This window comes from Hylobates moloch, unplaced genomic scaffold, assembly GCF_009828535.3.
Source record: "Hylobates moloch isolate HMO894 unplaced genomic scaffold, HMol_V3 SCAFFOLD_12, whole genome shotgun sequence".
Lineage (NCBI taxonomy): Eukaryota > Metazoa > Chordata > Mammalia > Primates > Hylobatidae > Hylobates > Hylobates moloch.
The window spans coordinates 91,575,093-91,601,589 of NW_026652287.1; the positions used below are offsets into that span (position 1 = coordinate 91,575,093).

General features: G+C 37.2%; 1 long non-coding RNA gene across 1 annotated transcript in view; it reads right to left on the minus strand.

Annotated features, from left to right (window-relative positions):
* Positions 1-26,497, minus strand: part of LOC131380886 (uncharacterized) — a 93,740-nt gene that overhangs the window by 60,443 nt on the left and 6,800 nt on the right. Inside the window, exon 2 of the long non-coding RNA XR_009209154.1 lies at positions 15,877-15,997. This is a non-coding gene — a long non-coding RNA (uncharacterized LOC131380886). The remainder of the gene's footprint in view (positions 1-15,876; positions 15,998-26,497) is intronic.

The window sequence follows — 26,497 nt, forward strand, 5'->3', positions numbered from 1 at the left end:
AAGGCATGGCCAGACTGCTTCTTTAAGAAATCTCTGCTTCTCTTCAGAGGGTGGATCCTCCCAGCCAGGGGCTCCAGTCACCCTTGCCACTGTTATTTGAGGGGACAGAGCTCCAATTTCTCCCTGGGATGGAGTGCCTCAGGGGTGGTGTAGGTGGCCACCTTGGCTGTTCTGGCTCCTCAGCTGGTCCAGCCTGGGGGCCTTGGAGAGCCCAGACCAATGAGGGGCTGAAGGGGTCCCCAGCACAGCACAGCTGCTCTACCAAAAAGCAGCCAGGCTGCTTCTTTAGGTAGGAGCCTGATCACATTCCTCCTGACTGAATGAGACCTCCCAAATGGAGTCTCCAACCACTTCTTAAAGGTGCATTCCAGCTGGCAATATGTCAGTATCCCCTGGGACGGAACTTCCAGAAGAAAAGGCAGGCTGCTGTCCCTGCTGTTTTACAGCCTTCATTGGTGATACCTACAGGTATGGGAAGAACTGAGGTGGCTAAGGTCTGGAGCAGACCCCCAGGAAACCACAGCAGCCGCATGGAAGAGTGGCCACATTGTTAAAACAAAACAAACAGAAAACAACAACAATACAGAAAAACCACAAAAACCTCATCCAAAGGTCAGCAACCTCAAAGATTGAAGGTAGATAAGCCCACAATGATGAGAAAGAATCAATGCAAAAACAGTGACAACTCAAACAGCCAGAGTTCCCCTTTTCTACCAAATGACTGCAACACCTCTCCAGCAAGGGCTCAGAATTGGGCTGAGGTTGAAATGGCTGAAATGACAGACATAGAATTCAGAAGGTGGGTAATAACAAACCTCGCTGAGCTAAAGGAGCATGTTATAACCTAATGCACAGAAGCTAAGAATCATGATAAAACAATACAGAAGGTGACAGCCAAAATATCCAGTTTAGAGAGAGACATAACCAACCTGTGCAAGAGCTGAAAAACACACTACAAGAACTTCACAATGCATTCACAAGGATTAATAGCAAAATAGACCAAGGAGAGGAACAAATATCAGAGCTGGAAGGCTGGCTTTCCGAATTATGACAGGCAGACAAGAATAGAGAAAGAAGAATGAAAAGGAATGAAGAAAACCTCCAAGAAATATGAGATTATATAAAGAGACCAAATCTGTGATTGGGGTACCTGAAAGTGGAGGGGGAAGAATGGAAACAAGTTGGAAAACATACTTCAGAATATCATCCAGAAGAACTTCCCCAACTTAGCAAGATAGGCTAACATTCAAATTCAGGAAATGCAGAGAACCCCAGTAAGATACTCCACAAGAAGATCATCCCCAAGACACATAATCATCAGATTCTCCAAGGTCAAAAATGAAAAAAAAAATCTTAAGGGCAGTCAGAGAGAAAGGCCAAGTCAGCTACAAAGGGAAGCCCATCAGGCTAACAGCAGGCCTCTCAGAGGAAACCCTACAAGTCAGAAGAGATTGGGGGCCAATATTCAATATTTTTAGAGAAAATAATTTTCAACCCAGAATTTCATATCTGGCCAAACTAAGCTTCATAAATGAAGGAGAAATAAGATTCTTTTCAGACAAGCAAATACTGAGGGAATTTATTACCACCAGACCTGCCTTGCAAAAGTTCCTGAAGGAAGCACTAAATATGGAAGGGAAAAACCATTACCAGCCACTACAAAAACACACTGAAATACACAGACCAGAGACACTATGAAGCAACCACATAAACAAGTCTGAAAATAACCCACTAGCATGATGATGACAGAATTAAATCCACATATAACAATACTATCTTTAAATGTAAAGGGGCTAAATGCCTCAATTAAAAGACACAGAATGGTAAGCTGGATAGAGTCAAGACCCGTTGGTATGCTGTCTTGAAGAGACCCATCTCACATGCAAAGACACACATAGACTAAAAATAAACAGATGGAGGGAAAATTACCAAGCAAATGGAAAACAGAAAAAAGCAGGAGTTGCAATTCTAGTTTCTGACAAAGCACACTTTGAACCCACAAAGATCAAAAAAGACAAAGAAGGCCATTACAAAATGGTAAAGGGTTCAATTCAACAAGAAGAGCTAACTATCCTAAATATATATTCACCCAATATAGAAGCATCCAGATTCATAAAGCAAGTTCTTAGAGAACTTCAAAGAGACTTAGAGTCCCACATAATGATAGTAGGAGACTTTAACACCCCACTGACAATATTAGATCAAGGAGACAGAAAATTAACGAAGATATCAGGATCTGAACTCTGCTCTGGATCAAGTGGACCTGATAGATATTGGCAAAACTCTACACCCTAAAACAACAGAATATACATTCTTCTCTTTGCCACATGACACTTACTCTAAAATTGATCACATAATCAGAAATAAAGTAAAACACTCCTCACAAATGCAAAAGAACTAAAATCATAACAGTCTCTCAGACCACAGTGCAACCAAACCAGAACTCAAGATTAAGAAATTCACTCAAAACCACACCAGTACATGGAAATTGAACAACCTGCTCCTGAATGACTCTTCAGTAAATAACAAAATTAAGGCAGAAATCAAGAAGTTATTTGAAACTAATGAGAACAAAGAGACAATGTACCAGAATCTCCAGAACGCAGCTAAAGCTGTGCTAAGAGAAAAATTTATAGCACTAAATGCCTACGTCGAAAAGCTAGAACGATCTCAAGTTAACAACCTAACATTACAACTAAAAGAACTAGAGAACCAAGAGCAAACAAATCCCAAAGCTAGAAGACAAGAAATAACCCAAATCAGAGCTGAACTGCAGGAAATGTAGACATACAAACAAAATTCAAAAGGTCAACAAATCCAGAAGCTGGCTTTTTGAAAAAACTTAATAAAATAGATACACCACTAGCTAGACAAATAAGTAAGAAAAGAGAGAAGATTCAAGTAAATACAATCAGAAATGATAACAAGGATATCACCACTGACCCCACAGAAATAAAAACAACCATCAGAGAACACTAAAGATACCTCTATGCACATAAACTAGAAAATCTAGAAGAAATGGACACATACACTCTCCCAAGACTGAACTAGAGGAAATTGAATCCCTGAATAGGCCAATAATAACAAGTTCTGAAATTGAGACAGTTAATAAATAGCCTACCAACCAAAAAAAAAAAACAAAAAAGCCCAGGACAGACAAGGCAGATTCACAACTGAATTCTACCAGAGGTACAAAGAAGAGTCGATGTCATTCCTACTGAAATTATTCCAAAAAATTGAAAAGGAGGGAATCCTTCCTAACTCATTCTATGAGGCCAGCATCACCCTGATACCAAAAGCTGGCAGACATACAACAGAAAAATAAAACTTCAGGCCAATATCCTTGATGAAGATCAATGCAAAAATCCTCAACAAAATACTGGCAAACTAAATCCAGCAGCACATCAAAAAGCTTATTCACCAGGATCAAGTAGGCTTCATCCCCAAGATGCAAAGTTGGTTCAACATACACAAATCAATAAATGTGATTCATCACATAAACTGAACTAAAGACAAAAACCACATGATTATCTCAATAGATTCAGAAAAGACCTTCAATAAAATCCAACATCCCTTCATGTTAAAAACTCCCAGTAAACCAGGTATTGAAGGAATATACTTCAAAATAATAAGAACTGTATATGACAAACCCACAGCCAGCATCATACTGAATAGGCAAAAGCTGGAAGCATTTCCCTTGAAACCCAGCACAAGACAAGGAAGCCTTCTCTCACCACTGCTATTCAACATAGTATTGGAAGTTCTGGTCAGGGTAATCAGGGAGAAGAAAGAAATAAAGCGTATTCAAATAGGAACAGAGGAAGTCAAACTATCTTTGTTTTCAGATGACATGATCCTATATCTAGAGAACCCCATAATTTCAGCCCAAAAGCTTCTTAAGCTAATAAACAACTTCAGCAAAGTCTCAGGATACTAAATCAATGAGCAAAAATCACCAGCATTCCTACATACCAATAACAGGCAAGCCGAGAGCTAAATCATGAATGAACTCCCATTCACAATTGCCACAAAAATAATAAAATACCTAGGAATAGAGCTAACAAGGGAAGTGAAGGACCTCTTCAAGGAGAACTACAAACCACTGCTCAAAGAAATCAGAGATAACAAAAACAAATGACAAAACATTCCATGCTCATGGATAGGAAGAATTAATATGAAAATGGCCATAGTGCCCAGAGCAATTTATAGATTCAATGCTAATCCCATTAAACCACCACTGACATTCTTTACAGAATTAGAAAAAAAAACTCTTTTAAAATTTATATGGAACCAAAAAAGAGCCCGAATAGCCAAAACAATCCTAAGCAAAAAGAACACAGCTGCAGGCATCACACTACTTGACTTCAAACTATACTACAGGGTTACAGTAACCAAAACAGCATGGTACTGGTACAAAAACAGACACATAGTCAAATGGAACAGAATAGAGAACTCAGAAATAAGACTGCACACCTACAAGCATCTTATCTTCAACAAACCTGATGAAAACAAGCAATGAGGAAAGGATTCCCTATTTAATACATGGTGCTGGGATAACTGGCTAACCATATGCAGAAAATTGAAACTGGACCCCCTCCTTATACCATGTACAAAAATCAACTTGGGATGTATTAAAGACTTAAATGTAAAACCCAAAACTATAAAAACCCTAGAAAAAAACCTATGCAATACCATTCAGGACACAGGCATGGGCAAAGATTTTATGATGAAGATGCCAAAAGCAATTGCAACAAAAGCAAAAATTGGCAAATGGAATCTAATTAAACTAAAGAGCTTCTGCACAGCAAAAAAAAAAAAAAAAAAAACACTATCATCAGAGTAAACAGAAAACCTACAAAATGGGCAAACATTTTTGTAATCTATCCATCTGACAAAGGTCTAATATCCAGTGTCTATAAGGAACACTTAAATTAACAAGCAATAAACAACCCCATTAAAAAGTGGGCAAAGGACATGAACAGACATTTCTCAGAAGAAGACATACATGCAGTCAACAAACATGAAAAAAAGCTCAACATTACTAATTATTAAAGAAATGCAAATCAAAACCACAGTGAGATACCATCTCACACCAGTCAGATGACTATTATTTAAAAGTCAAAACAACAGATGGTAGCGAGGTTGTGGAGAAAAAGGAACACTTTGACACTGTTGGTGGGAGTGTAAATTAGTTCAACCACTGTGGAAGACAATGTGACTATTTCTCAAAGACCTATGGGCAGAAATACCATTTGACCCAGCAATCCCATTACTGGTTATGTACCCAAAGGAATTTAAATCTTTCTATTATAAAGACACATGAACACATATATTCATTGCAGCACTATTCACAGTAGCAAAGACATGGAATCAACCTAAATGCCCATAAATGATAGACTGGATTTAAAAAAATGTGGTATGTATACACCATGGAACGCTATGCAGCCATAAACAGGAACAAGATCATGTCCTTTTCAGGGACATAGTTGGAGCTGGATGCCATTATCCTTAACAAACTAAAGCAGCAATAAAAAATAAAACACTGCATGTTCTCACTTGTAAGTGGGAGCTGAATGATGAAAACACATGGACACATGGAGGGTAACAACACACTCTGGGGCCTGTCAGAGGGTAGTGGGCGGGAGGATGGAGAGCATCCAGAAGAATAGCAAATGGATGCTGGGCTTAATACCTTGGTGATGGGATAATCTATGCAGCAAACTACCATGGCACATGTTTACCTTGTAACAAACCTGCACATCCTGCACATGTACCCCTGAACTTAAAAGTTGAAAAAAAAATCTTAAAAAAATAGAAACTTTTTTGTGCCTTGCTGTTTCACTACCGTGGGACTAAAGAAAGTGAAAACGTAGGCTTCTGTGATCCGACTTGCCTCTAGGACAGTGGTTCTTGACCTAAGCACCATAACAGTCCAACTTGGAGATGTGCAGAAAGTAAAACCATACAGCTGAGTAGGGGAGAGTCCAAGCTAAGAAGGCAAACCCCAATTTCATCTCGTAATGGCTGTTTTCCTTTGAGCAGATTTCCTGGGCTCTGGGTGAAAAATGAAAATAAAAACAATGCTTCTCCCATAGCACTATTGTAACAATTAAATGAGATCATAAACACAAAGCACCTACCTCAGCCAATATAACTCTTACTGTTAATTTGTACTCAAAATCAGTAAAGAACCCAGGTTGCAAATATGTGTGTGTGCACTCATATATAATTGATTTATTTTAGACACATTATCCCTATGGCAGCATGACTGTTACTTTTCTGCTATGGTCCAAATAACTACTTCATAATTCATTTATTTTGTCAACTTTAATTTTTTACAAAGCGGGCCACTTTTCTCTAAGCTTGTCATCTACAAATTATGGGTGCTTTTAAGACAGATTACACATGTTTTTTTCTATTCTTAGCTCCTCTCGTCATCTGCACTCCAATGTGTAGTAGAATAGATTGTCTATTGTAGGCTTTCTGTAAAATATTTTCAAATGAATAAATAGCTATGAATTTAAATTTTGAAAAAAATGTAATGAAAATTTTTTATCAAAAGATAAAATGTGTTCATTTGTCTCCAAATATTTTAAGTTGAGCATACCTTAACTGAAATATCTATGTCACATTTTCCTTCTTAGGGAGCAATTGATGAGAGAGTTTCTATTTCATAAAATTGTTTAACAGGAGGATGCTGAAGGACTGACAGCTCATTTATTATGATTTCTTATTTTGTAAAATAGGAAACTAAAATCCAAATTGACCTAGAGAGTTGGCTTACCAAAGACTCAAGTTATGGTCTTCAGGTTTCTGTACCAGGCTGCATTTAATCAAAATCTCTTGCTAGCTACAGCCGAGATCATGGTTAATTTAACAGCTTCTAATGGATTTAAGAGTATTTGTATTATTGAGAAAGAAGTACATTAGCATTCACTCCATCATACCCTCTCAAAATCTCTTCCTCTCCTTTCAAAAGTACACACACACACACACACACACACTTTTACACACTCAGCCAAGAGCCGCTTGTAAAATCCATCTGGCCACCAGGGGGCCACCAAGAGAATGAAAAACCAGAACAAACTCCTGCCTAAGAGATCCCCCTTATTTTGTCAAGAAAACAATTGTGTGGATTATTAGAATATAAAAAAATTGTCTTCCAGAAACTGGAATCTTTGTTTAAATGACAGTACTATAGCTGCTTAAAGTCATTCTGCCAGTAAAATATAGTGTAGCCCACGAATTTAGATTCAATACATTTTCATTCACTAACTGAATTCAAATTGTCATTTTCTTTCAACAGTAACTGGATATTCTACAATTTTAAGAAATTATTATTCATTTTTATTAGATAAATTGTATTTGGGATAGTTTTTTTATAGTCCTTAGCTTTTAAAAATATATTTTAACTATTTATTTATTTATAGGTTTGTGGCCTAGGAGCAATAAGCTATACCATATAGTCTAGGTGTGTAGTAGATAGACCATGTAGGTTTGTGTAAGTACACTCTGTGTTGTTCACCCAATGATGAAATCACCTAACAACACATTTCTTGGAACATATCCTTGTCATTAACATATCACCTGATGACTGCATTATAAGAATTTGGGGACATTAAAAATTATATAGAAATGAATGTATGTACACATAGCTACATTTATTTCCCCCAAGGTAGAATATTGTCATGTTGGACCACTGCTGAAATAAGTGCTTTACATGCAAACTACAGGCAGATTCCTTCTTTCCTCCAAGTGCATCTATGCCTTAAGGACTTCGAGCAGTGACTGTCAAGCAGCATCCTGCCTCAGGGGATATCTGGCAATGTTTGGCAACATATTTTGTTGCTACAACTTGGAAGGAGGGTGCTGTTGGCATCTAGTGGGTAGAGGCCAGGGGTACTGCTAAACAATGTACAGCACAACCTCCAAACACAGAATTATCCTCAAATTATCAGTAGTACCAAGGTTGAGGAACCCTGTCTTAGAGTCACATTATTTTAGACCTGGAAGGAGCCTTAGTTCCATACAATACTTTCATACTTGAGATCAGAAGGCAAGAAAGCTTTCTTTTTTTTTTTCTCAATAATTATAGAGTCAAACGTTCTCTGATACTGAATTAGGCCTGAGTCCCTGAAAATCCTGTTAAAAATAGTTCAAGGTAAATGTGTTTTTCTCAGATTTATATTTTGTGGTATATAGTGCTCTCAACTGAGAAGATTCCAAAATCAAAGATACCAGTGTGGTTAATTTTGGCCTCTCCCTTGTACAAAGTAAGTGCTCAGGAAAGCTGTTGAATCAAATCCAGGTAGTACTCACTACAGTAAGAAACTTGATTTTTTCCTCCAACAATTTGGATCAAAATTCATTGTCCCAGTTTGATATGTTGAAAGAGATTGTTTTGGGGGGAAGACTTATGAATGTTCATGGTCATCTTTAAACATGGGAAATCAATTTAAAGATCAGTTTTCAGCACTTTTAAATTGTCTTCTCCCAGTATCATTCAAATCACATGGAGTCTCCATGGAATTATAGAGTGGGATGGAGACAGCAAGGCTAACCTACAAACCTACATCAGGTAATAAACATATCTAAACATACCAACATGATAACATAACAAGGACATATAATTTCAATATATTACTGATTTCTATAGGCACTTCAAATGGTCTTGAAATAGAAAATCAAGCCCAAAACATCCCCAGTAGATATATGGATCTGAGCATAGAAGTTCTAACAACTATCCACATCACAAAAACAGAGGTGACCGGCCATTACATGCCCCTTGTTGGAGGAACACATCACTACCTTTGTATTTCTCCCCATCTCCCGAAAAAGAACTGGAACTTTATCAAGCTATGTAACTACCAATTTACAAGAAACTCAGACTACAGGACATTCTGTGGATCAAATGACCTATGTTCTACAACTAACAAATTGCAAAAAAGTTTGCAAAAGAAATGAAGATGAGGAAGGAATTTTAGATGAAAGAGACTTAAATGACACATTAATCAAAAGCAGAGCCAGGCATGTAGCTCAAGCCTGTAATCCCAGTGACGCAGAAGGCTAAGGTGGGTGGATCACTTGAGGCCAGGAGTTGGAGACCAGCTTGGGCAACATAGCAGGAACCGCCCCCCACATACTCTAAAATAAATAAATGAAAGCAGGCAAAACTAATTTTTAATGTTTAAACGTGCACATTTGGGTGATAAAACTGTACGGAGATGAAAGAAAATGATTAAAGTACAAAATAGTAATGTCTTTTATGAAGGAAAAAGAGTGACTTGATTGAGATAGGATACCTGAAGGATCGCTTGGTTCACGATCAAAAGTCTTCTCTCTTCATCGGAGAGATATAGGTGTTTAATAATTCACTAAGCTCACACTTTTTTTTGCAGTTTCTTGTATATTTTATAATAAATAATACTCTAAATTTTACAATAAATATTAAAATTATATTTTATTATAAATAACTATTTTACAAAAGCGAATGACTTATGGTCTAACATTTACTCAAATATCCCAGGTGATCTCACAGACTTGAGGGAATCACATACAAAAGTTCTACACAGTGCCCGCAGTGCCACAGAGTGGGCATTGCCCACCAAGATTGGCATGATACAAGCAGAGTTTGAGTTGAATGTTCTTAAACCATACTTTTAACACAAACTTTTTGCTCATATTTGCAGTCTCTTAGTACTTTAACTGACACCAGCTGGGGAAAAAAAAATGACTTTCTAATATAAAAGGTAATAGATGTTCCCATAATTGTAGTCCTTAATTACTATTTCTACGACAGTTTACTACTATTGAAAACTCATATCTCTAATCCATCATGTATAATGATAAGTACTGCATGTTTAGCAAAATTACATTAGCATTTCATTAAATATACAGAGTAAAATGGGTGACATTTCAAAAGCCCTAATGACTTGTCATTTGCTGAAATTGTTTAAGCCAGCAACCCTGATCGGTTTGCTCATTTGTAGCCCAGTCTCGACTATCCATGGGTAGATTATCCATAGGAGACATTACATTAAAATTCACATTAACAGTCATCCTTTTTTGTCTACAGATGTGAGTCCAGAAGGACACTTTAGAAAACATTTGTTCCAGTGCCTAATTTCACAGATGAGGACAGCAAAATTTGGAGAGGTTAAATGACTCGCCCAATGTCAATCACCTGATAAATGGTAAAATGATGGAACTAGAACCCAGGTTTGTTTGATGCCAGGACAGCATTTTTTCCATCAGCACCATTTGATCATTCGAATAATATATATACTTTATTATTTTTCAAGTCTTATAGGATTTAACCTGTTTCTAGGAAGTTTACCACACACGTTACTCGTGATCCAGAAGTAACTACCACCACCTCTACTATGTACAGAAACCTTGTGTTTGTGCTTCAGTGGAAAAACACACAGTCTCTAGCACAGCTCTCCCCCATTTTAAAGTTTTGATTCTATGGAATCTATTTTGCAACTCTATAAGTTGTAGATAACTGATAGCAATGCAAAAATAAGTCTTGTCTCTAGACATTGAAGTTCTCTACAGTGGCCATTCAATTGTTTCCCCATCTCCACTATGGAAGAAATCAGTTTTGCCTCCATTTTTACATTCATGTTAATATTCCAAATCTATAAATGTGTCTATTCTTAGGATTCTCTTTTGAACGGGTTATAATATCTGTTTGGTTATTTTACTGATTAATATGTTAAATAAAGTTTTTAACGTGTGTTCATTTTCAGCTGTATGAATGTCATGGTTTCCCTGTTTATTGAAATTATCTTTTAATGACAACTACTACTTCTTGAAACCACATTATAAACTAAGAAAAACAACCAACAACTACTACTCCTATTTACTTGTACTAGCTCATCTGACTTCCACAAAAATCCTATGAGGTAGGTAAATCCTATTATGATTTCGCTTTCACAAATAAGGTGCCTGAGGCCCAGGGAGGTTAACAAAATTGCACATGGTAACACAACTGTTGTCAGACCTAGACCTTGATGCCCAGTTTCATCTGACTCCAGAACTCATGCTGTTACTCATAACACTGTATTGACTGTCAACACAATACCATTTTAAACCAAGTTATTCTGTCTGCTGGAGAATAGGAGCAGAAGTACTATTTAGAAAAAAGTTAGACCACTCAAGTAAAACTGATATTTGGAAACATTTATTATATGACTGCATTCATACCTATTCTGAAATATGAATCTGAATCTGGACAGGGAGGAGGGATCATCACAAGGCCAAGAGAATGAAGTTGAATCTATCTAGCTCTCCCTAAGTTTATTATGTTTCAATTATTATATTAAAGATATTTTAAATTCTTATACTATTACAACCTAAATAATATGGTGCAATAATACAAGAAAAAATATTATCTTAATGTCAATAGAAAAATGTGATAAAATGTTTGCTATCAAGGGTTATTTCCTAATTTCCTTCATTATTCTTAAAAAACATAGTTGAACCATATCACTAAGTTCAGTAAAATATAACCAAATTGTACACAGATCACATCTTTATTTATCCAACAGACACTTTCCAAACATTATTTGTAAACATTTTCATACAAAAAAAGAGATGTAAATTTCTGACATTATTATTTATTTGTCCTTATTATTATTATTATTATTATTATTTTATTTTATTTTTTTGATACAAAGTCTCGCTCTGTCGCCCAGGCTGGAGTGCAGTGGCGCGATCGCTGCTCACTGCAAGCTCCGCCTCCCAGGTTCATGCCATTCTCCTGCCTCAGCCTCCTGAGTAACTGGGATTACAGGCACCCGCCACCACACATGGCTAATTTTTTGTATTTTTAGTAGAGATGGGGTTTCACCCTATTAGCCAGGATGGTCTTGATCTCCTGACCTTGTGATCTGCCTGCCTCAGCCTCCCAAAGTGCTGGGATTACAGGTGTGAGCCACCACACCCGGCCTGTCCTTATTAATTTTTATGGTTGCTTGTGAATGAAAGCCTATCTTTTGGCTTTCTATTTTTGCATTTCTGAATGTTACCAAATTTCTCCATCCTCTAGATTTTCATGGTATTCTTTTTCATTGTTCTCTTTTGGAACTAATTACATTCCATCTTTATTTATTATCAGGGTCATTTTACCCTAAATCTTTGCCTTTAGGGCCATTAGCATAGGACTGCAAAGTAATATGGTAGTAAGTCATAGCTCCAAGTTTATTGAAACTATAACTGTTCACTGATGAAAACATTCTCCCATTGAGAATTAAGGCCTGTGATTTGGCAGAACCTATGTTCGAGGTAATGGAAAATGTAAATCTGCAAGTGGGTTGGTCAGTAAGAATTATACTGAGAGGCTAATGATAAGAGTCATTCATTGGTTCCTAAACTCATGTGTTCTAGCCCTTGAGTGAATACTTAACTAGCCACAGATTCGATGTGCACTTCGCATTCTGCAAGACGTTGTCCCTGAGCACGATTGGAGCATTTTCTAGGTCTGTCTCCTCAAACTCATATTCATTATTTATCAAGTGTGATGCATGCGGTCTCCAAAACTTTTCTCACACTCGACTCCACTAATACTGCTTTGTTTCAAGTCCTTTTCATCTCCTGCTTGACTTTTGCAATTGTTTTCTAACTGATCCTTTTGCTTCTCTTTCATCCATTTTCAGTGGTGTCAGTAAGCATGATCCAAATGAAATAGACCTCCTGCCCTATTTCTAAACCTGCATTTGGAACTGCTTCCTATCCCTATTTACTTTTTACTGTATTATTCATTACTCCACCTACAGCTTCAGCTGACTCTTCAAACTTGACCACTGGCACCACCTTTTGCTTACTTTGGCTGCATTTTTTGAACTGTATTTTAAATCCTCCCTCTGGCTACACTGCCTTAAGCTATCTTGGTCCAGTCTACACCAGGACTAGGACAATGAGGTCTGGACTGGACTACTGTGGACAGTTCTCTTGCCAAATATGCCCTGGCCTGCCAAGAGAGACCTGGACTTTTCACCACTGAACTGGCTGTTATGCCATGGATGCTTTATATATGCAGTCTCTGTCTAAATGTCCTCCGTTGCTCCCTACTGGCAGGATTACCATTCAAGAATCTGCTCATGTATTGCCTTCTCTAATACATCTCCCCTAGGCACAATAAAAGTATTCAGGCATTCTTATAATACTTGACAGATAGCAGTCATAGTACCATTACTTTCAATGGCAAAACTGCAATTACTTTTGCACCACCTAATAAGATTTGTAAATGTTTATTACATGCTGGTCTGTGTTAATCACAGGTATTTCACTGGCATATGTGAATCAGTCAGCTCCCAAACTGTGGACTTCTTAAGGGGAGAAATCTACTCTCTTTTCCTTCAATGCCTTTCCTTCAATGTAGCCCAATTCAAGGCCATATAATTAGCGTTCATAAACACTGAACTAATTAAATCAAATTGTTTGAGATATACTCAGTTTACCATCTTTTCTTAGACATAGTTAACAAAACAGTAATTCTTTCATATTATGCCACTTAACACATTCAAATTTCAAACTTAATTCTTGCCTGAGTCATTCTTCCAGATGACTGGGTTCAGTCATGCATAGCAATTCAATTTACCCTGATTTTAGCCTCTTGTTACAATAATGGCTTCCAGGTCAACAGAAAGGACTTTAAAACTTATTCCAGTAAGGATTGGTGAAGGTGAGGGGAGAGGAGAACAGGCAATAGCCCAATCATGTTTGGTACATGGCATGTTTGCTATACTTTCTGTCATGTGTGCTAGGAGCTCTGTTTAACTGACTTGAGGACTGAAGTATTGAAAAAGCAAAGAATTGCTCAACTCCCTAGGTAGGTGGGTCTCAGTCAGTATTGAACAGGCAACCCTGTCATTTGAGTGTGATCTGTACTTGTTGGGAAATTGCTGTGTGGTGTATGTACAACGTCTTTGCTGCTCACCAAGGTTGAAAACATTTAGTAGTCCACCCATGGGAAACAGAGTCTGTCTAGCCTCCAGCCATTGAAGCTTTAAACAAATTAAGTTCCCATCTCTCTCCTGGCTATTTGGGTTTGAACAATCTCTAAAGTGGTCTGGTAAACAGGCAGACAAGACTCCACTTGAGACGTAACCCTGTGCATAACATAAAGCTAAGGAAAGTTTATGGAATCAACAGGCTGGGGCATGTTAGCTCTATAGTGAAAAATCAAAGAATTGCAATTTAGAGGTAGGGGTAGGGCAAGGCTGTGCTATTGAATAAAAATGAATGCAACGTGTTTTGTTTTTTCAAGATGTCTCAATGTGAGAAGGAGGTCAGAAAAGCTATGGGAGTGTTCAGAAAGTGATCTGTGTCACTGAAGTGTGGCAATGGGCCTGTGTAAATTAAAGATCTAAGCCAATGTGGAAAACACATTTTCAGCAGTAAATAATGTCATTTAAGGAGACTGATTGCCAAAGCAGCCTCATTGCCTAATGGGGGCCTAGTCTTTCATTCAACAAATATTTACTGCCTGGCCCTGGAGCTGGCACTGCAATGCATTGGTAAGCAATAACCCCTGCCTTGTAGTTTTAATATTTCTGTATAAGAGACTAATAAAAAACAAATACAAAGACTTTTTTTAAACCCTACAATTTGGAATAAGGGCCTGAAAGAGGTGAAAGGAGTGCTGGCGTGCTGTTCTTTCAGTCACTTGGGCAAAATACGCAAGGATATTTCTATTCTGACCTATATTTGTAGAATGTCTCTTCCCAAAACAATGATCCAGACACACACACACACACACACACGCACACACACACACACACCAAACCCTAATCCTTGTGATGCCTCAATTCAGATCTGTTCCAGCCATGAGTTTTGATTGCTCTGTGCCTTCCCATCAGTCAACATGAAAGACTAGAAGGCCTGAATTATATTCATAAAGGACGCAATTGCTTATGGAAATATGACTCTAAGCTTAGAGTTTAGAAGTTTAAATTGCCCAGATCAAGATCATATAAATTACATAAAATAAATGACAGACCCGTTTTTCCATTTCATTTAGTCTAGATACCTATGGATCCTGCTTGTTGAATATGTAGTAATTATAATGTCACCTTCACACAAAATGCAGTAACTCTGTTAACAGTCTAAAAGAAAAAAAAAACCATATAGGGGAAGAATCGTAGAGCAGCTGCCAAGAAGCTAAAAACAACAAAATTATCATTAAAAGATAGACTTAACGGTACCACATGGCAGAATTAATCTCTCCTGACCTAATGATCCATGTATTATGTTACCGATATGGCATTTTTCAGAGGAAACATTTCTGCCCATCCTCTCACCCAGAACAAAATCCTAATAAAATTTGGATTTTTGAAGAGTTGGGTGCCTAGCTCTGTGGTGCACATTCTGTAATTGTTTATGAGTATTTATCAATCAGATTGTAAATATTTCAAACACTGACATCCATTCAAAGTCTTATTTTTATGTATCACAAGTATATAGAGTCAGGTTCATTGTGCCTTTAATTTCTTCAGTGCTTTTATTTAGTTATTCATTCGTTTATTTCAACAAATAATAAACATCTGTGAACACTATACCCAGGCCAAGAGCTAGAATACTGACAACTGGTTACAGGTATCTGGGTTCCTTCCCATCCTGTCTTTGGGCGGAAGTTTCCAATACAAGCTATCCATCATTCTGCCTTTTGTATTTTTACTTTTTGTGTGTGTTATGGACTGAATGTTTGTGTCTCCCCAAGGTTCATATGATGAAACCCTATCCCCTGATGTGACAATATGTAGTGGGAAGCCTTTAGAAGGTACTAATAATTAGGATTAAATGAAGTCACGAGGGTGGAGCCTCTTAGAAGGGATTAATGCCCTTCTAAGAGTCACAAGAGAGCTTGCTTACCCTCTCTGCTCTACACTGTGTAAGGATACAATTCCAAGTTGGCTGTCTGTGATCTGGAAGAGGGCCTTCACCAGAACCGGACCATGCTGGCACTCTGATCTTGGACTTTCAGCCTCCAGAACTGTGAGAAATAAATGTCTATTGTTTGTAAGCCACTCAGTCCATGGTATTTTTGTTACAATAGTACAAGCTGATGAGGACACCTTGCTTTTTTTTTTTTTTTTTTTTTTTTTTTTTTTTGAGACAGAGTCTCTGCTCTGTCACCCAAGCTGGAGTGGAGTGGCACGACTCGGCTCACTGCAACCTCCGTCTCCCAGGTTCAAGCAATTCTCCTGCCTCAGCCTCCCAGGTAGCTGGGACCACAGGCGCACACCACCACACCCAGCTAAATTTTGTATTTTTAATGGAGACGGGGTTTCACCATGTTTGCCAGACTGGTCTTGAACTCCTCACCTCAGATGATCTGTCCACCTCAGCCTCCCAAAGTGCTAGGATTACAGGCGTGAGCCACCACGCCAAGCGACACCTTGCTTTTTAATAATAGTTGTATTACACATAGCATATATTTAGTAATATTTTTTATACTGAGCTTTTATTTTCATTTTTCTAAAAAAAGGCTATTATGTTATATACAGATTCTGGGATTTTTTTTGTTCACTCAGTAGTAGCTGTGATTCATCCATGTTATATATAGTTGTGGTTTATTCATTTTCACTACTGTGTAATGGCACATTTATGATTTTTTTTAATCCACTGTATCCATTCTCCTCTTGTGTGTTTTGTTGTTGTTGTTTGTTTTGTTTTTTTCCAGACAGAGTCTCACTCTGGACAGGCTGGAGTGCAGTGGCAAGATCTCGGCTTATGGCAACCTCTGCCTCTCGGGTTCAAATGACTTTCATGCTTCAGCCTCCCAAGTAGCTGGGATTACAGGTGTGTGCCACTACGCCTGGCTTATTTTTTTATATTTTTAAGTAGAAAAATAAAACAAATTTCATAGCATTAGGTTTTGTCATGTTGGCTAGACTGGTCTCAAACTCCTGGCCTCAAGTGATCTGCCCACCTCACCCTCTCAAAGGGGTGGGATTACAGGCATGAACAACCGTGCCTGGCCCTCTTTGTGGTTATTTGCATTTAATACAGGTTTTTAAACTTTTGTTTCTTTTTGCAATTATAAACAGTGCTGCTCTAAACATCCTTATACGTGTCTCTCAGTGCACATAAACAAACATGTCACATGAATTTATATCTAGGAGAGGAACCAATAGGTCACAGGACATATGAATATTCACTTTTACAAGATAATGCTAAATTGTTTTCAAAGCAATTGTACCATTTTATCCTCACAACAGTGATGTAAAAGATTTATTGATTAGCATTGCTCCAGCAATTGTTACTATCAAACTTTTAATTATTTTGATCGAATGGATGTAAAATGGCATTTTCTTGTTGTCATGATTTATAGTGACCTGATTACTAATTAAGTTAACTATCTTCATATACTTGTTGTCTAATGGCTTTCCGATAGGTTTGTTAGACAACTGTACTAAGCAGTCTAATGGTAATTGATTCTGGGTAGGAAAGTGTTTCTAGACAAACACTCTCTAAATTTATTTAGTTTCAGAATGCTAGCTTTTTCATAAACAATACATTTATAGATATTCTATTCATATTGTTTGACCTATATGGGTAATCTGTTTTTGCCTTAGCTATGGACCTACAGTTTTACCACCTAATAAATCCAGAAATTTCAGAGCAAAAGCTGGTGAATCTCAAAGGCAAGGGATGTTTTCTGAATGTTGCAGATTCTTTAATTTATATACAGATATTAATTTCAACTTGTTGGAGGTTTAACCTCATGGGAAAATGAAACTCTTCATTTGGACTTGAATTGTATTAGACCTAGGATCTGTTCTTTGGGTGGGTATAGATTATTTTATGCTTTAAAATGTCTTGATGTTTCTTTGGGGACTAAAATACACAGATCAAAGTTAAAGACCGTAAAAAAGATAATTTTCTTTTTCTTTCCTGTTATATAGGGATTCATTTCATTTTATTTTTTAAAAAAATGCAAGTTGTATAAAAACTCTTTGGAAAGCTATAAATCAGTGTTCTACTGACATTGTCATACATAGGGTTAGCAGGTACCATCTACAATTCATCTCATGGACTCCACTTGAAAATACCAATTTTTCTTCACTCTGTCTGAAGGGATTGTGAGGGATGGTCTGACAAGGAAGACAACCAGGTCTTCCTTTGGGTATCCAAATACTAACAAAATATCCATCTTTGCTAGGTATTAGAAAAGGGAGAATAGAAAGTTATCCCAGAAAGCCAAAATCATAAGAATACAAATTTAAAAGCCAGGATCACAGAATTATGACACACAAGGTGTCTCCAGTCTAAATTCTAGAGATGCAAATTTTCTAGAAAACCCATGGCACTTCTCCAGGTAAAATGATGATGATGCATTCATATCTTGCATGATGATATAGCCCCACTGGGAGAAAAGGTAGAAATTATGTAGTGAAAACTCAGTTACTAGCCTCTCAAAACAAAGAGACTTTCCTTTCATAATTAGAATTTGTTCTTATTTTTGGCAAAAATTAGAGATGGATTTGTTTTTGGAACTCAAATGTCATTCGCTATGTACTAATCAGCACCGAATTGTATGGTTGCTTTTCAGAAGAAAACATAGTTCATATTCCAGTTGCAAATAATATCTCCTCACAGATGAACTTAAAGTCAGTTTGAACAATAAATAATCTTTTGATTTATTACACCTTTCATTTTATGATTTCTAATAGCTGCACAAAAATAAGACAACCTGTATTATTTAGTTGAGTATCTTGTTTCTTCATTTTCACCAGTGTTGACTTTTGTGATTATTCCTAGTGTAAGTACACATTGTCATCCATAGATAGAAATTAACTGTTTTGTAAATTAATTCTCCCCAAATAGTTATAGTATACACTTTTATTTAAAGTGTCCACTATTAATGTGCAACTTGCTTTAAGTCATCTTTAATGTAAACTGTAAGCTTTCTTCAATAGATGCAAAAGATATCCACAATAGTGCCACAGTGGTAGATGATTTGAACAGGAATGAAGAGAAACAGAATGGAATGTAAGTTGTTAATCACAGTGACTAGCGGTGCTTCAGCAATGGGGTGGTGCCCAGTGATCACTATCCAAACCACTTTCAGTAAAATCACATCCAAAGAATCAAACAACATGCCTGACAAATGGTCTGTGGGAAGGGATGCAGCAGGTACTCAGTGAATTCTGACTTTGAGTTAGATTATATATCCCTTAGCTTTCCACTTTCTAGGGTAAAATAGCGCTCTGGCAGGTTTTAACCAATCAACCAACAAATATGTATTGAGTATCTACAGTGTACCTGGTACTTTGAGGGAAACAGACAAACACATCTTATTCTCAAAGAACTCACAGTTTACACGAAAAAACATGATTATAAGTATATAGTTAATAGTTTCAACTTTTAGAACAATTTTGTGCATTCCTTTTCTTTTTCTTATCTTGTTATTCAACAAACATGCTTTTTACATATTCAACACAGAAAATACAAGAAGTCCCATAGGGGACAAAAATATAAGTGATATAATTTCTCTCTCCTTAAAAAAGTTTAATGTCTACTAGGGAAGGTAAATATAATCATACAGGTAACCACGATGATAGCACTGAATTTGGGGTTAGATGAAGTGTGTTGATACATTTAAAATGCTTAGTGTTTAACACATATAAAAATTCATGAATCATTTATTATTATTATTTTGTTAGTATTATTATAGCTGAGTCTGCACAGATGTGTGGGGATTTGTCAAATGGAGAAGAGAAAGAAGGGTATGACTTCTTCTACATATACATTAACCTCCTTAACTCTGTGTGTTTACAGCCTCCTCCTCTCTCCTAAACTTCAGATCTACATTCTCAGCTTTTTATGGCCTCTCTCCTTGGATGACAGCAATGCAGGCTATAGTTTAAGGGAAGGCAAGGGAGGGATTAGGCAATTAACAGCATATACAAAGAGAAGACGCAGGATGCTTGAAAATTCCCTAAATGTCAAGGATAATAGAAGACAGAAAAATCAAAGAAGAAAACAGCAAAGGCATTCAGGGATAGTAAAGTATCACAGATGCCAAAGTGAAGGCAGAGGGTTAGGGCAGAATGGAGGCATTTATACAGTCAGATGGCTTCCTACATATAACAGGATGAGCTTTCTCCTCCCTACTTTGAAGTATATCCAAACATAAGTTTGATATTTTCTGAAAATCTCTGCAGCTCAAACATGTACAATAATAAAGTATCTTTTTACCCCAATCTCTTCTAAACCTAGGACATTTAATCATTTGTGGAACTTGTGGGATTATTTTAGATACACGTCTCATCAGCACCAGCAGCCATTGTGCAGTGATTTAAATTTTGCAAAGAAAATCAACAGCTGGTGAGGGCATTGCTGCTTATATTGCAAAGCTGTGCCATCTGTTTAGGCAGTGCAATTTGCAAGATTTCTTAGATGACACGTTTCATGATCATTTCATATGTGGAGCTCATGTTAAATCCTTCTAGTAGTGTCCTTGGAGGAATCAAAATTGGCATTTATTATGGCTTTAAAAAGGACCCCATCCAATAAGAGATATTGCTGTATATCACTGAAATTAAAAGAACAATACTGCACATAAATATTCACAATATACAGGCAGAATTCTTGACGGTGAGAGCTGTTAGCATAAAATCACATAACCAGGGATATTTCAGATTCATAGTCTCCAATCTCAGTTGTTGCCAGGCTACATTCCTCTTGAATCCTCCTCCCTCACCCTTAGTTATGGATGTTATATTCTATTTGATTAAAATGAGACCATAGAACAAAATGTCCTCCCACCTTTATCTCCTAGTGCTTAGAGTACATTTTAATCACCAGATTCTCCCAGAATCTCCTCCTGTCTTTGTGAAAGGGGATTTTCTCTTTCTACTCCAAGTTCTTTCACCTGTGAATTCCAATTTCTCTTCTGAGACTTTATTTTGTCAGGTACTCTGTCTTTTCTCCCCCGGTCCTCTTCTTTTTTTTTTTTTTTTTTTTTTTTTTGCTTCCTGTCTCTCTACTCAGCATTCTCTCTTTCACACACACTCTTCTTTTCTTTTTTTCTCTCTTCTGGATCTTTTCTTAAAATTTATGTACATGTTTTAGTATATATGCATAGTTCAATAAAGAAATGCCTTTCAAGGACACCATGTTCCCCTCTACCTCTACTTTTTTACTGTCGAGCTTCTTAAAAAATTTCCTGCTACTTGCTATCTGTACTTCATAATAAGCAATTTACTCCTCACCGTGCTGTGATCTGCCTTTTGTTCTCTAGCTCCACTGCAACTGTTCTTGCAAAGGTCACTAAGGACTTTTGTATTTCCAAAGACAATGGATAAGTCTCAGTTCTTATCTGACGTGACTGCAGTAGTTGCCCATCTGATTATTCTCTCTCCATTCTGAAAACATCTGCCCTCTTTGTATCTGTGAAACATCACACCTCTTGGTGCTGTGTAACTTCATAAAAGTCAGGCCCTCTTGGGTTGAATTTGGCTTGAATTTCTTCTCCCCACCTTATTTAGACTAGTACACTGACTCTAGACTGGATTCAACAACTTGTTAATTCTGTTTTGTGCTTCCACCCAGAGCTGTCAATCTATTCAGTGTTCTTCAACCCCAATTATTATGATCTGAACTCCTTTTACCAAAGGCATGTAAGCAATGCAGGCCAGACACTTTGCTAGGGAGAGATATAAAAAAAGAACCTAAGAATTTCTCTGTGTTCTGCAAATGGTGATGTGGAATTAAGTATTCTCTATAAGTAATTTAGATGTGCTACTTGTTTGGGTCTCCATTCAAAGTCAGTAGTGGGAAAATGATGATTAATTTGGTGCATTGGGTGGGGTGGAGGGTGGCTAATAACCTGTGGTTTGTTATTGTTGGTATACAGGGTTCAAAGCAAGGCATAGTGAGAGGTGAAGATGGACAGGTTAGACTTTCTAGTCTAACCATGAAGAGCCTTGTATGTTAAAACAGTGTGTTCTATTCATTAAAGGCAAAGAAAAAATATGGAAGTTGTAAAAAGACATATGGTATATGTCATTCTCAGAGGTTTTAAGTCATTAGTTCTGAGATTCAGGTCAGAGAAAAGCTTTCCCATGCTCCTAAAGAAAATCACCATTTGAGAATCATTATGCTAAGAAGTTTGGATTTGACGGGAAATTATATAACTAGATAATTGACATAATTAAAAACTCATGATGCAACGTGGCCACTTCTTTCCACATAGTTTCTATCTCCACTGTCTACAAGTTGCCACCATCAAATAGAGACTCTCATTTCCCCTCAACCGGATTCACAATTTATCCTACCTGGATCCATCCTTTTCTATTTCCCCTCATGTAGCTATAGAATCAGTGTCCCTTTCCTAAGACTCATCCCTCTGCCTGTGTGTGCATGCCATTCCTTCTCCCTCCTTCAGAGACCTCTTTTCTTTGGTAATAACTCCTTATGCATGGTTCTTCAAATTATCTCTCGTTTTTCTGTTAGATCTTTCTTATCAGCATTCAAAGGCTTAGCAACCCTAGTAACCTTTAAAAACAAACAAATGTTCCATGACTTGATAACTCTCTTCAGTTACCATCCTTTCTCTTGCCTATCTTTCCCAGCCAAACGCCTGGAAAAGATGCCTACTTCCTGTCTCCTATTAACTCCCTTACTACTTCCATTCTGACTTCTCTTATTTTGCTACTACAACTTCTCTTGCTAAGATCACAATGACCAATCAATAACTAAGCATAAAAGATACTTCTTAGATAGTTTGGATATCTCAGAACGATTCAATATAACTTACCGTGATTCTCTCTTTGAAAGAAACTCTTTATTTTTGGCATATATGATTCCACCTTATGCTAGTTTTCCTCTTACTTCTTTAGTCTCTCCTTCTCAAGATGCTCTTTTGGTTCATCCTTCCCTACTTAACCTCTAATTGTTAGAATTCCCGGTAGCTCCACCCTGGACACTCTTTCTTCTCATTCTTTATTGTAAATTCAGACATATATATAACTGCAATCTCAAACCTAACTCTTCTTGCTCATCTTTTCAGCATGCTTCTTTACCCTTTTTGCTTCATGATGCAAAAGCCAGGATATCTTAAAAGCCCTAATGCCACTTTATTTACGAGCTTATGTCTATTTTAATACCTAAATGTGTCTTAAATATATCCACTTCCCTGTGATACCACAGTCACCTTACAGTCTAAGCCACCATCTTGTCTTGGCTGGAATACTGAGCCATAAAATCCCCCCACTTCCTATCCAGATCTACTATTTTAAAATGCAGCCAGAATGATTCTTATAAGCTACAATTGGATTCTGTCACATTCCTGCTTAAAATTCTATGACAGCTTCCCATAGCGCTGGAGATGAAATCCAACATCTTCTATATGGCCTATTGCCCTGTATCATCTAGACTACATCTCCCTCTCTAGTCCCATTGCATTCCATTTTTTCCCATCATTTGCTATACAACAGTTGCACAGGTTTCTTTCTCTGCTCCTTAAACACACCAAGTTCTTTACCACTTTTAGGATCTTCACATGGAGGCTACTCCTTCTGTCTGAAAAGCTCCGCCTGCCTCTCCTATCTTCATACTGCCCCTCCAACCTTCTCCTCATGTTTTGCATTATCAACCTCTATTCCTGCTTCAGGACACAGTTTAAATGTTACCATGTCTGCAAGGTTTTTTGTTTTAACTCCCCTTGCTATGTAAGGGCCTAATTATAATCTCTCAACACACTCATTGCTTTTTCTTTGTGCTCCTTATTGCAGCTTATTGCTAAACATTAATTTCTGTGGTTGTTTAATAGGTCTTTCTCTCATCATGCTATATGCCTCATGAGACCAGAGAACCAAATATCTCATTTGTTTATATCCTACCCTCAGCATAGCACAGGATTTAGCATACAGTAATTACCAATACATATGAGATAGACATTCAGAGGTGTTAAGCTAACTGCCATGGTAAGACTTAAATTTCAAGGGATCCAGGTAGTGACGTTGAGAAGAATCGAATAGAGAAGGGCAACCCTCCTAGTAAGGGGAGGATTTTAAGAAGCTATTGTAGCCATCTGAGCAAGACATAAAGAGAAGTTGAGCCAGAAAAATGCCCACAGAAATGGGAAAGAAATGACAGATTTTTAAAGATGGTTATGAGATATTGTGAACAGGGCTTGATGAGCAACTTAATGTGGTTTTATAATGAGAGAAAGGAGCCAGAATGGCTTCCAGGTTTATGGTGTGAACAACAGAGAACTGTGATGCTATTAATAAGGTCAATAGCGTACAAAAAGAAGAGAATTTTGAGAGAAGTGGATGAGGATGGCTTCGGACTTGTTGAGTTGAAGTCCCTGTAATACATACAAGCAAAGATGTCTGGTTGGCATTTAGATACACATCAGGATGGACTGGAAATTTTCTAAGTGTGAGTGCCACTGGGAGCAATGAGAGAGAATGAAATATTTCTTAGGGAAAGAGAACAGTGTTTAAGAACAGTAAAGAAAATTATAATATTATCTAGAAATACCTTCTAGAAACCTATGAAGATGTAAGCTTTTAAAAAGTAAACATACTCAGATAAAAATAAGAGAAAGGAATACAACAGTGACAAAAGATGCCAACAAAATTTACAGATGTATTGAGGCATAATAAATAATTTTAAGTAGGAAAATCAAATTTGCCAATGAGATACAAATCAATTGAACCTCTGAAAGTTTAAAAAAATTTATGTAGAAGTCAAAGATAAAGGGTAGGGCTGGAAACCAGATTGTTAGCTAAAATTTTAAGGTTCTCAGACTCATAACCAGATAAATACTTCTCTTTGGCCTAGGTAAGAGAGCAGTATGTATGTATATATTTATTTATTTGTTTATTTTTGAGACAGTCTCACTCTGCTGCCCAGGCTGGGATGCAGTGGTACAGTCCCGGCTAACTGCAACTTCCGCCTCTCGAGTTCAAGCAATTCTCCAGCCTCAGCCACTCAGGTAGCTGGGATTACAGGCGTGCACCACCATGTCTAGCTAATTTTTGTGGTTTTTAGTAGAGACGGGGTTTCACCATGTTGGCCAGGCTGGTCTTGAACTCCTGACCTCAAGTCAAGTGATTGGCCCGCTTTGGCCTCCCAAAGTTCTGGCATTACAGGTGTGAGCCACCGCACCTGGACAAGGACAGTTTTTAGTCTTTAAAACGACTGAGCCAGAGACATTATGGGACATGGGACAAAAGGTATGGCAGAAAGCAAGTGTAAGTATGCAACCTGAACCAAAAGGAAACTAATAAGTCTACAGGTTTAACTAGAGACCACCAGCTGCCTTTTTCGGCTCAACATCCAAATACAACCAGATTTACATATCTGAAAAGACTTGCAGGTACTGAGTTTTGAGGATTATATGATAAAATGGTATCGTCCTCAATTGACCAACACAGAGTGAAGCCCAGTGTTCAATAAGCCATGCTCCAACATGGAAAGTGTTCATTATTCCAATACTGTTAGATACCTAAGGAACAACAAACATAAGAGAGTATACAACACAAAAAAATCAATTATAAAAGGAGTAAAAAATATTGTTAAAAAACTATGACTGACATGCTCAAGGAGACAAAAGAAGATAACTGCATTCTTAAAACACCACATTCTTAAAATATACCATTAAAAAATTATTGAACCATAAAAAGAAAAATTTGGAGAATAAGAAAAACATTTTAGAAATTAAATTACATAGCTAAAATTAAAACCGTTATAAAATAATTGAAGATAAAGTCAGGGAACAAATGAAAAGACAAAAATATAAAAATAAAAAATAATCAGGATTAATTTAGGAAGTCTAAAAATTGATTAATATAATTCTATAAGAGGACAATGGTGAAAAATGGAAGAAAAGAAGTTATGAAGAAATAACACCAGAAAACTTTCCAGATTAGAAGTTTATAGTATCAAGGCTAAAAGTACCCACCCATTAGAAGAAAAATCAAATTAAAAAGATCTCCACCAAGTCAGGTCATCATAAAAATTTAGAATACCAAGGACAAAGATGAGATTATGAAAGCATCCAGAGAGACAAAAACACGTTACAAACTAACATGTTTTTGTCATGGGCTTCTAAATAGCAACACTGAAATCTGAAATGACATTGGGCTTCTAAGTAGCGACACTGAAACCTGGAAAAGAGTGTGTCTGGCTACAGTGGCTCATGCTTGTAATCCCAATGCTTTGGGGGTCCAAGGTAGGAGGGTAGCTTGAGACCAGGAGTTCATGACCAACCTGAGCAATATAGCAAGACACAATCTCAAAAAAAAAAATTAGATCAGTGTGGTGGTGTGCACATACAGTCCTAGCTACTGAGGAGACTGAGGCAGAGCCCAGGAATTCAAGGCTTCAGTGAACTATAATTGTACCACTGCGCTCCAGCCTGGGCAACAGAGTGGGACCCTGTCTCTGAAAAAGAAAAGAAAAAAATAAAAATAAAGAAGAAAGGAAAAGGAACAATGTATTCAAAATTCCAAGGAAAAGGTATTCTCAGCCT